At 40.9% G+C, this 12,714-nt stretch overlaps 1 protein-coding gene across 19 annotated transcripts in view; it reads left to right on the forward strand.

The window, feature by feature from the left end:
- Positions 1-12,714, forward strand: part of LOC144322134 (uncharacterized) — a 162,846-nt gene that overhangs the window by 67,271 nt on the left and 82,861 nt on the right. For 17 of the 19 annotated variants that reach the window (XR_013387701.1, XR_013387700.1, XR_013387704.1 and 14 more), the window contains exon 2: positions 10,832-10,999. The exons of the other annotated variants lie outside the window; for them this stretch is intronic. The gene's annotated coding sequence lies outside the window, so the exon portion shown is untranslated. The remainder of the gene's footprint in view (positions 1-10,831; positions 11,000-12,714) is intronic. 19 annotated transcript variants of the gene reach the window in all.

The following is a 12,714-nucleotide window of genomic DNA, read 5'->3' on the forward strand; positions in this document are numbered from 1 at the left end:
GAAGCAAATGCTACAGGATTCCCAGGGCTCCAGATAAATTCATTCCCTCTCCCTCCCTCCCTCTCCCCCACTCTTCCCCTTTCCTTCCCTTATTGCCTTCTCCTGCCACTTTTTGAAAAGGAAAACTTACCAAGCACATGGGGACCCAAAGAAGAACTTAAGGACCTCAAGCCTCTGCAACCATTTAGGGATAGTTGGGTGAAAAATTTGGGGGGAGTTCTCTTACTCATGGTTCCTAACTCATTAATTTTTTCATGCCAAAGATCAGGGTAAGGAGTACAGCAATTTGATTTAATCCAGGAGGAGTCTCTTTTGGCAAAAGTGTTTTTTCATCACATGTTTCTCCATCAGGAGAGAAATGTGAGTGCTGACAAGTCTGGTATGCAGCAAAGCAAAGAGAATTCCTTTCACAAGCAATAGAAACTGTGATTATGAAGTGGGTGAGAGGTCTCAACTCCCTGTCCTTAGTTAAAGCAGCATCCTCAACCTCCTCTCAATTTTAGAGAAACCACTTGTAGACTGTCTACTGAATAGGTAGGTCACAATGACAGGTACTGCAAAGGATATTTTGATTGTATTTGGTGTTGTAACCAAGTACCTTGATTTCTAGTTCCAGAAAAGCCTAAATCTACATAAAGAATGAATATATTTTTCATAACTTGCTCCATTTCATCAATTTTAAGGTGCACATTTTCTGTTTTTCATATTTTAATTTTTTCATATTTTAACTTCTCTGAAATTAATGGCATGGTGTAGTTTCTGTCAGCCAGAGAGCAGTCATGACATGTCATCATCTATACATGTGAAAACTTAGTCTTAGCTGTTCATATTTTCACTTCATTGAGTTATGAAGTTTTATACATTTTGGTGCTACATATGAAGTTTCATTGACATTTAGAATGCTTTTTTTTTTAAAGATTGCATTATACTTTGGTATCAAAACAAACAAACCCAAAAGAGCAGAGGTATGTAAATTTGCTCTAAGTGAAGCAAATACCAGTCATTGGAGAAATGACCAAAATTCCATATTTCTTGCAGAATAACCAAGTACTTTATGAAAATACTTCTTAACTTTTAATGTGCAAACAAATCATGTGAGAATCTTAAGATTAGTTGCTAGATCTAGGGTGGAGCTTGAGGGTCTTCTTTTGTAACTAGTACTCAGGTGGTGTGTTATTACAGGTCCAGACCATACACTGAGTAACAAGGCTTTAACCAAAGCTATAAAGGAATTTAATTACAAATAAATGTAGCTGTGCTCATTTTGTTACTGGATTGTATACAATGGATTGTGTATCATGTGCTGAGTCATGCTACTGGAGGCATAAATACTAAATCCCTAGGAATAGGACGAAAGATATTTTTTTTAAAGATTTTATTTATTTATGCATGAGAGACATAGAGAGAGAGAGAGAGGCAGAGATACAGGCAGAGGGAGAAGCAGGTTCCATGCAGGGAGCCTGATGTGGGACTTGATCCCTGGTCTCCAGGGTCAGGCCCTGGGCTGAAGGCAGCACTAAACCGTTGAGCCACCTGGGCTCCCCATGTCAGTGAAAAATTCCCTGAATTGGATTAATATTAGATCAGAGACTCCAGAAGAAAGGGTCAGTGAACTGGAAGAGAGAACAAAAATGATTCAATCTGAAGAATAGAGAGAAGAAAGACTATGCAAACTGACAAACTTGCTTACCTATGGAATAAAAGTAAGCAGTTTAATGTAAGGGTAATTGGAGACCTATAAAGGTATGATAGAGAGAATGGGACAGAAAAATACTTTAAGAAATAATGACCAGAAATATCCTAGGTTTATTGGAAGTCATCAACTTCAGATCCAAGAAGTTCAGCATTCTCCAAGCACAATTAACTTTTTTTAAAAAAGGTTATTTACTTATTTATTTATTTGAGGGAAGGAGGGAGGGAGGGAGAGAGAGAGAGAGAGAGAGAGAGAATGAGCAGAAATTTGAAAGAAATTGAAGTCATTTATGTTTAAGATTGTGTTCTTCTGTTTGGTGTGTTCAATATCTGGTATCTAGCAAAATTATCCTTAAAAAATAAGGGTGGAATAAAGAAACTTCCGGATAAACAAAAGCTGAGAGAAAAGGTTAATATGCAGGTAAGTATAAAAGACTTTCTTTCCTTTTTTCTTTTAAAATATTTAAACTATACTTGACTAGTTAAAAGAAAAATGATAACATTTAGTTGTAAGATTTTATAATATATGTAGAAGGAAAATACATGACAAAAGTAGCCCAAAGAACGGGAAGTAAGATGATATTTTTATGGGGCTCTTATGTTTTGTAATATAGTAAAATGTTAATTTTAAGTAGACTCTAATGAGTGAAGATGCATTTCCCCCCAGCTTTCTTGAGAAATAATTGACATCACTGTTTAAGGTACTGATGATTCAGTTTACATATATGAAATGATTACCATATTTGAAATGATTCTAAATGACTGCCAGTAGATTTAATTAACATCCAACATCTCATATAGATATGATGCATATTGTAATCTCTACAGCAATCATTAAAACATAAAACAAAAGATAAAAATTTAATTAAGGATATAAAACTGAAAGCTAAAAAGATATTTGATTAGCTCAAAATAAGCCAGAAGTGGAGAAGCAGAGGCATAATAAAACAATGAGAATAAACAGAAGAGACAAATTGAAAACAAGTTGCAAAGTGGTAGGCTTACACCTATACATATAAAGAATTGTACTTCATGAACGTAGACTAAAAGGCAGAGATGATCAGACTGAATAGAAAAGCAAGACCAAACTATATGCTGTGTATAGCAGATGCATTTTAAATATAAAGGCACAGATAAATTGAAAGTAAAGGATAGAAAAGATACCATGAAAACAATAAGTAGAAGAAAGCTGGTGTGGTTCTACCAACTTTAGGCAAAATGGACTTCATGGTAAAGGAGTATTATCAGGCATGGTAGGGATGTTTCAAAAATCATAGAAATATTAATTCACAAGGGAGACATACAGTTATAAATGAATATGCTTCTTATAATCAAATTTCAAAATATTTGAGGCAAAACTGACAGAACTAAAAAGAAAAATAGAGAAATTCACAATCAGTAGGGATATGGAAGACTTGGACAGGGTCAACCAACTAAATTGACACAGAAAACTACACTCAAGAGTTGAAGAATTAACATTCTTTTCAAATGCACAAGGAATGTTGAAAAGTTAGACCATTTGCAGACCCATATAATGATTTTAAAATACTGAATTTCAAAGGACTAAAATTATAGAGTATGTTCTCTAAAAAAACATTAGAAATCAATAGTAGTAAAATATCTAGGAAACCCCCAAACAATTGAAGTATGTTCTAAGAGATAGTTTTGAACCCATTTCCAGGGTGAAACTCCTTGGGAAATTAGAGATATTTCTCTCTCTCTTTTTTTTTTTTGGAAATTTGAAATACCTAAAATGAAATTATAATGAAAACAGCATATTAAATTTTTTGGGATACAGTTAATGCAGTAGTGGAAAAATTATACCTTTAAATGTTTATAAGAAAAGTTTAAAATCATTGACAAAAACTTCCACCTCAAGAAGCTGGGAAAAGGTGAGCAATTTAAACACAAAGTAAATACAAGGAAAGACACAATAAAGGTAAGAAAAGAAATCAATGCAATAGAAAACAGTAGCATAACAACAGAAAATTAACAAAGCTCAAAGTTGGCACCATAGAAAGATTTTTAAATTTGATAAACTTCTGGAAAGATTGAATAAGAAAAAAAAGAAAAGACACAAATTACCACTATCAGGAATGAAAGAACAAGCCCACTATAAATCCTACATTTATTGAAAGGATAACAAGGGAACATAACAACTTTATGCCAAAGACAGTGTAGATACAATGTACTGGTTTCTTGCAAAACACAACTTATTAAATGAACTAAAAAAGAAATCAAAAATCTAAACAGTTTTATATCCATTAAAGAAATTAAATTCATAATAAAAAAAACCATTCTACTAACAAAACTGCTGGTCAGGTAGCTTCACAGGTGAATTCAATCAAACATTCAGCAAAGATGTAATACTGATGTAACACTATTTCAGCAAATAGGGGAGGAAATGTTCCCAACTTGTTTTATAGAGCCAACATAACTTTGATACTAAAACATGACAAAATATCATGAAAGAAGAAACTAAAGATTAATATTTTTCTGACATAGCCAAACAGAAAAAAACCTTAACAAAAATAAGGAAATTGAATCCAGAAATAAATACAAAGTAATTATATATTATGACCAATTGAGATTTATTTCAGGAATTTAAGCTTTGTTTAGCATTTAGAAATTGATTGTTGTAACTTAGTATATTAAAAGAACTAAGGACAAAAACCATATGATCATTTCAATAAATATAGCAAGAGAATTTGACAAAAATTTAACACCCATTTTTAATCAAAATTCTCAGAAAACTAGGCATAGAAAGGAACTTTTTCAACCTGATAAATAGCATCTGTGAAAAACCTATAGGTAACATCATATTCTCTCATTAAAGGCTGAATACTTTTCTCTTAAAATCAGAACAAGACAGGGATGTCCATTCTCATCACTTCTGTTCAACATCGTACTGGAGCTTCTAGCCAGTGAGATAATGCAAGAAAAAAAATGAAAGGCATAAAATTTTTTTTTAAAAAGAACTAGAACTATCTTTGTTTACAAATAACATGATATTGTATGTAGAAAACCCTTAAAAACCTATGGGGAAAAATATTAGAATTAAGAAATGATTTTTTCAACATAATGGAGCACAAGGTCCATATATAAAATCAGTTGATCAGAAGCTTACTTTGAGACATATTAAATTTGAGATGTCAAGTTGACAGTTGAATTTAAAATCTAGGATTCAAGGAAGAGGCCTGTCATGGAGATATAAATTTAGAAATGTTTTATAAGATATTTAAAACATTTGGATGAATGATAGAGGAAAAAAAGAGGGAAGCAAAGAAGTCCAAGGACTGAGGGTCCTTTGTAAGGGAACTTCCCTGAGTTTCATATGCTTGCTCTTGCTCTAAGTCCTGATTTAAGGTGTGGGGGTTCTGCTGGGTGAGAGTCAATAGAGAGCAATATTTCCTCCAAGTCACTTTCACTTGAACAATAATAGGCTCCCCATGGGTGCTGGAACTCTTGCCCACACAGTAGTTTTCCATCAGTACCAACTGACTCTTTAGTTGGTATTTGGGATGACCTCACTGAGAAGCCCTAGGACACCCAGATGCTTGTGCCCAGAGAGCATTGGTCCTTTCTGGGATGGAAGAGGGGTCAGCTGAACCATTAAGAGTATAAATCTTGTTTCCATTGATTGCCCAAGAGACACATTTCTGTGATAAACTCCAGGGCTGTTTCTTCCTTTGGCTTTTTATGCTTTGGCATCTCATCTAGTTCATGTGCAGTGTTTGGCTCTGGGGCTCTGTAGAGACAGGAATGCTCCAGTACATCACCGTCATCACCATCCTGCCAGCCTCAGAGCTCTCATGTTGATGTCTCACTTCTGTTCCACCCCCAGATCTGGGAAGATGAAAACTTTGGGCATTTCACATGGCTTCAGGCTATTGACGACTATAAATATGGAGCCAGATGGATTTACATTTTTTTTTTGAAAACAAAACATAGCTTGTCTCTGCTAAGATCTTATCTATTTAATGAGCGGAGGCAGTATAATTAAGGCCTTTCTCTAGTGCTGTGGATATGCCAAACCTACTGGAAAGTTTGCTTAGTGTTCATAAATCAAATTGATTTGGACTTTCACACACTTGGGGGTTAGTTTTGACATCCATTAATAGAGGCTGTCATCGTGGCTTTTATTTTTTCTTCTCACCAGCCAGTCACCTTTGTTTAGAGGGAAACTTCTTGATGGTGCTGCGGACTCTGGCCAGATGGCCATTTTCAAGACCAAGGCATGAGATGAAGGAAGTTGCTCTCAAGCAGGAGGTGTGAGAGGTAGCAGGACTCTCAGAGTGAGCCTTTGGCACCGATCAAGTTCTCCTGATGCAGGAGAACCCAAAAGTAGCTAGTGTTAGGCAGTCCCTGACCAGCAAGCAGGACCAAACCACTTAAGGTGACTTTCTTGGCTCTGCTGGCTATAAAAGGTCTTCAGCATGGTTCTCCAGAGTGCCTGGTAGAATTAAATATATTTGCAATTTGCATTCTAAACAAGCTGTTTGGAATAAATATACTGGCCACATTGTTTTCTTGGCTCTTATTCATTGGTTAATAATGTGTTATTTTTTTGGAAACTTTTCTTTCTCTGTTGGCTTGGAAGAGGAACCCAAGAGAAATATTGTTTTGGATTCTGTGCTAATCTTTCAAAACAACACGTGTGCAAGCATGGTTTGGCCAAACCTGGCTATATCCATAGCAAGTGGATCTGGACATAAGAAGGGCTGAGGATGGGATGAAACTCTATTGGCAAGTCCTGATGATGCAGATATAGCATCTGATGTGCACTTGCTCAAGAGTAGAGAGAAAAGAGCAGGGAGCACAGATGGCATCCACATCTTTTATGACCTCTACGATGGCATTGAGAGACTGCCTCATATACAGACTCCACTGGAGGGATCCAGGGCCATGGGAGCTAGAGGGAATGGCATATCAAGTCCTGAACCCATGACACAACAGGCAAGGAAGTGGACAGAGAGCAGTGTGGGGGTACACAGCATGAACTCATCTATCACATGAATTAGCTGTTCCATCACAGGCTTGTAACACATACTTGCTGGACGCAATGTATTGTTCTGAAGCAGGTTCTTTTTACAGCCACAGCTGCTCAATTATATTTCTGTGTTGTTTCCCGACGGGCAGTGGGGAAAAGCCAAGAACAGCTGCAGCCTCCATGAGAATGAAACCCAGTTCCTTGGTCATTTATGGCCCTGCCCCATGTGGGGCTAAACACAGAGGCCCTTGAGGATGTGACCAAGCTGAATTTCTAGCCTCTTTTACAATGACCACTTCAGAATGTCTCTCACCTGCTCCTACGTGAAGAACCTTCAAGCTAGAAGTGGGACTGGAACAATAGTGGATCCTTCCTGGCTGTGGAAGGCAGAGGGTGATACTGGAGAGAACTTTCAGGATGCTGATGGGGCAAAGGGTGCTTCTCTATAGAGGAGGGCACCTCCCATTACAACCTGCCTCCTATGGGCATCATTCTGCTGCACTGCTGATGAAGGGCTGACTTGCCTTCTGTCCCCATTTTAGCACTATGTAGGGTCGGGACAGATGTGGTCTCAGCCTTCAAAGGGTTAGCTCTCCCAAGGGAAATCCTATTCAGCCAACATTCATGGAGCATCTGCTCATTCCAGGAACCATGTTTTCTTTTTTTCTGTGGAGGTGATCTAGTTCTTGGCCTTGGAGAGCTTCCAGGCTGGTGAGCCAGTGAACTGATTTACTCACAGGTTTTCAGAGTAGCGAGCAACATTTCTGGACTAATATATGTGCCAGGTACCTTCACCTGCATAAAAATGTTTAATGCTTCCAGCAACAATGTGTTTGGCGTCATGACTAACCTCTCATTTTACAGATGAGAAGACTGAGGTTTTGAGCATTAAGTAATTTGACTAAAGCCACTCATAATAAATGGAAGAGCCCATACTCTACTAGAGCCAGAGGACTGATATCAGAGAGCCTTTAGGATAAGCAATTGATAGTACACATAAGACAGTGCTGTGGAAGGCCAAGGTGGTTGTTCTAACAAAGAGACTAAGGAAGGCTTTTCAGGGAAGACCATTCATGACACAGATTTTGGAAGACACATGGAATTTCAACAAGGGCAGATGGTGAAAAAAAAAATCCCAAGCAGAGGACCAGTCTTAGTAAAGGGTTTCACGGTGTCCCAGCTAAGCAGGGCGTGCTCAGGAGAAGTCTGATGTGGTAGGAACCTGGCATTTGTGGTAGAAGGTGGTAGAAGATGACACAGGCAGCTAAGATTCTAAGTCTCACTTTGCAAAGCAGATAATTTGAGCTGTGGGCATTAGGGACAGTGCTGTATCTGACCCAAGTGCAGATTTGGAGTTGATAGTGATATCTCATGAATGTCGGGTATACAGGTGGCTAGTCTTCCAGAGGCAGTGTCACCTGCTACTATTCTTGAAAAAGCCAGCATTTGTTCTACATAGCTGCCACAATACTGGAGGCTTTTTATTCATTATCTCTAGAATTTACCTTGCCCTGCAATGCAGATGAGGAAACTAAGGCTCAGAGAGGTTAAGTCACCTCCTCAAGGCCACCCAGCTAATGGATGATGGAACTCTGAGTCAGACTCAGGTCTGTGTGATTTGAAAGCCATGCTCTTTGCACAACACATGAGGCATTTCCCAGGAGACCAGAGGGTGAAATGAAGACCATTTTCCTGCTCATCCTCACTCCTGGGAGGCCACCTTTGCAGGTGTGAGTCAATGATGAGGCCGTCACCCAGTGCTGATTTCACCTTCGGGGAGGTGGCTTTCACCAGGGTCTTCCCTTGCCATCACTGTTAACAGAAAGGGCTGGAATACCCACAGGGGAAGATATTCCCTCACCAGAGTGCAGTTTCTGCAGGGGGAGTGTATTTGGGGGCTATGGGAATAAGTTTCCTGTCTCCTACTCTGTCACCATCCAGAAACAGGCAAAGTCTCGGCAAGGCCTCCTCTGTACTGCTCAGGTGCACTCCAGTTTTGAATGAAACCAGCTCTTGGCCAATTAAGTGATGTACGGGAGCTTCAATATAATTCCAAAGGCAAAGACTTGTGGACAGTTTTTCCTTTGGCTGTTCGCTTTTTTAGCATTGTGTTTTGAGTTTACAGATGTTAAACCACAGCTGGTTTCCTCCTTTCCATAAGGGCCCTTTGATAGCCAGTCAACTGAGTTTTCCATTGTTATTTTTCACAGGGCTAATAGCTGTTGGCAACTACTTTGTGTTATTTTGTTCACGTAATTATTCGCTGGGCCTGAAATACCCCCCAAACAACCATCAGCATCTCAGCTGTGGCCTTGCTCACTGGAGTTACCACTAGAAAGTGGTTAAAACCTTGAGGACAAAATGGGGAACTTTTCCTAATGAGGTTGATTCAACCACTAAGAGCAAAGCCTGACAGACGTTGAGCTCCAGCTCACCCTGAGTTGCTGTGACACGGCTGCCCCAAGTTCCCTGAGCAATGTCAGGTCTGCCTGTGATCATAACTCTTCTTAGAGAAGTGTTTTTGGGACAGACAGGCTGACCCTGTCTCCCTTGCTCATGATTGAAGTTGAGAGCAGAGCAGAGACCATTGAGCCCCACCTGTAAATGCTCTCTGTGGGTTTGTCTCTTCTTCAGCAGGTCTTCTTTGACCAGGAGCTGCTAAGAATTCATATTTCTAGCACTTAGTAGAGCATACATACTAAAAAGAGACAACCTAGAGACTAGGGCCTGCTCCCTGCCCTGTCTCCTACCAGCTAGTTGGGGAGAGAGCTAGAACTCCTCCCTGCCCTTCATCTCATAACTTAGTGGTTCTTGGTGTTGAAGTGTGGAGCCAAGGAGGGGTGAGAGAGTTTGAAGGGCCATCAGATACACTACTGGGCACAGTCAGACTGCAGGATGGAAGGAGGGCCTCATGCTTAGCCAGAAACTTGGGGATAGCTGCACAATTTCTGTCTGTGTGAAAAAGAGCCCTAGGAAGCATTTTGAGTCTTAAAAAAAATTCTTATAAATAGAAGGAAGAAAGAATTTTCCCTTGATAAAAAGCTTCTGAGGACTATGTTCCAAGGCTCTTGAGGAGGGAGTAGGAAGGAATTTAATTTCCCGCTGGAAGGAGTTGCATGAGGCGGGGAGGGATGGCGGCTCTCACCGTTGACACTGCAGGGGGAGGAAGGGTACTCCCAGGTGGGGCTTGGGGGGAGTTCAGAGGTCCCGGCGAGTGTTTCAGAGGCCTTATGGCAAATCACTCATTTTTACTGGGACGTGGAGTTCCATGTAGTGTGTTAATTGAAGTGTCCTTCTATATATGGGCTCGTACAGGTGGCTGCCTATACAATCTCTACTCCTCCAAGTGGTGGTGACCTCTGAGCTACCACCTGCTGCCCACCAAGCCAGGATGTCTGCAGCTCTGGCCTCAATCTCCTTGGCTGTAAATGAAGATCATAATTGCAGCCTCCATAAAGTTTTGGGAGGATTGATTGAGATAATGCATAGTCAGCTCAGTGACTGACACATGATCAGTGGTTACTTTTTTATATATAAATGTTTCATTTTGGAATAATGTTAAATTTACAGGGAAGTTGCAATAATAGTAGAGGGTTCCCATGTACAGCTTACCCTTTTATATCCTGTTGCCCCTCATCTGTAACAGCTTTCTCCATTAATATCTTGCATAATGTTGGTACATTTATCAAGAGTAAGAAACCAACTTTGATATATCGCTATTATGGACATTGCTGCTATAAACATTGGGGTGCAGGTGTTCTGCCATTTCACTGCATGTGTATCTTTGGGACAAAGCCCCAGCAGTGCAATTGCTGGGTCGTAGGGCAGTTCTATTTTTAACTCTTTGAGGAACCTCCACACAGTTTTCCAGAGTGGCTGCACCAGTTCACATTCCCACCAACAGTGCAAGAGGGTTCCCCTTTCTCCACATCCTCTCCAACATTTGTTGTTTCCGGTCTTGTTAATTTTCCCCATTCTCACTAGTGTGAGGTGGTATCTCATTGTGATTTTGATTTGGATTTCCCTGATGGCAAGTGATGTGGAGCATTTTCTCATGTGCTTGTTGGCCGTGTCTATGTCTTCCTCTGTGAAATTTCTGTTCATGTCTTTTGCCCATTTCATGATTGGATTGTTTGTTTCTTTCCACAGTTCTTTATAGCCAAACTGTGGAAGGAGCCTCGGTGCCCATCGAAAGATAAGTGGATAAAGAAGATGTGATCTATGTATACAATGGAATATTACTCAGCCATTAGAAATGACAAATACCCACCATTTGCTTTGACATGGATGGAACTGGAGGGTATTATGCTGAGTGAAGTAAGTCAATCGGAGAAGGACAAACATTATATGGTCTCATTCATTTGGGGAATATAAAAGTTAGTGAAAGGGAATAAAGGGAAAGGAGAGAAAATGAGTGAAAATATCAGTGAGGGTGACAGAACATGAGAGACACCTAACTCTGGGTAACGAACAAGGGGTAGTGGAAAGGGAGGTGGGTGGGGGGATGGGGTGACTGGGTGACAGGCACTGAGAGGTGCACTTGACAGGATGAGCACTGGGTGTTATGCTATATGTTGGCATATCGAACTCCAATAAAAAATATATACAAAAAAAAAGATATATCGCTATTAACTAAACTCAAGATTTTCTTTTGGATTTTACTAGTTTTTCTACCAATGTCCTTTTTTTGTTCCGTGATCCAATCCAGGGAACTACATTGCATTTAGACTTACTTGGATTAGGCTTCTCCCATTGGTCTGTAGGCCCCTGAGATTAGCAGCATCCTCTCTCCTCTCAAATACAGAACAGTCATGCACATGGCCAGGCACACCTGAAGTCTGGGTGTCAGTTACTTTGCTCTAAAAACATTTTGCCCCAAATCTGTGGGTTTGGGGGAGACCATTAGGGCCCAAGGTGGCAGTTCTCATCATGCCACCGAGTCTCAGCCTCCCTGCCTTATGAAGGATGGAGCCTAGGACATTTGCAAAGGGAGTCTTCTGGGCTTTAGGCACAGGGACAGGGAGTCTTTGCATTGAGCCCATGGCTGGAAAGGGGTCACCTTCTGGCTTTCCAAGCCAGCTGGGGCTTCCCAGCCAGCCTTGACCTTCTGTCCCATCCCAAGTCAGCACAGGGTCCAGTGTACTCTGCAGAATGGGCCCTGTGGTGGGATCCCCTGGGGCCAAAGCTTTCACTGAAACCGACTCCTTGGAGCATGGCCTTGGCTCTCAGAGCCCTACTGGAAGTACCATGGAGAGATTTAGAAAGAGCTTTGTTCAATTTCCTGTCAGGGCCTATGGTGGTAGAAGAAAGTGATGACCCAGAGGTCTTAGGGCCTCCATGGCATCTTCTGGCCTCAAGCTAGACCCTTCCTTTTTGTCTTTAGGCTTTTAAGAGGCTTCTGAGGGCTCTAAGAGATGTTAACCGGCTTGAGATGAACCACCCCAGCAGAGATCTCCGTTCCTGGATCTGTAGCTGCCTATTAGTACAGAACCTGGTGGAGAGTCTGACATGAAGATCCTTAGGCTTTGTCCTGCCTGGAGAGGACAGGCCCTTGTCATATTTTTTCAAGACTTGCTCTCAGGCCTGGCACTTTTCTGTGGCACCCTGCTGCAATGTGAGCAGTTTCGGGACCTGTAACATGGAGCTGTGCAGACGCCCAGACGCACTGAGTCTCAGTGCCCTCACATCAGGCAGCCAGCCTGCCCGGCGCTGGGGGATGGCTGATGACCAAGAATGTGCACTTAACACACATTCCTTCTCCAAACTCTAAGTGCTTAATATTTTGAAACCTCAAATCAGTTTGTTCTCTTAAAAACTAGAACCACATGCCTGCAGAGGCAGTGTGCTGATGGGCTCAGATTTTTCACACATGAAATGGGAACGCTGGGCTATAGAAGCAGGAGCCCTGCTCTCCAGCCCTGCATATGCCACCAAGCGCCCTATGAGCTTGGGCAGGTCCCTGCTCCTCATGGGCCTCGGTTTCTCAGAAAACAAGGACACTGGGATATTTAAGGGCCTACAGCTCTGCGGGT

This window comes from Canis aureus, chromosome 10, assembly GCF_053574225.1.
Source record: "Canis aureus isolate CA01 chromosome 10, VMU_Caureus_v.1.0, whole genome shotgun sequence".
Classification (NCBI taxonomy): Eukaryota; Metazoa; Chordata; class Mammalia; order Carnivora; family Canidae; genus Canis; species Canis aureus.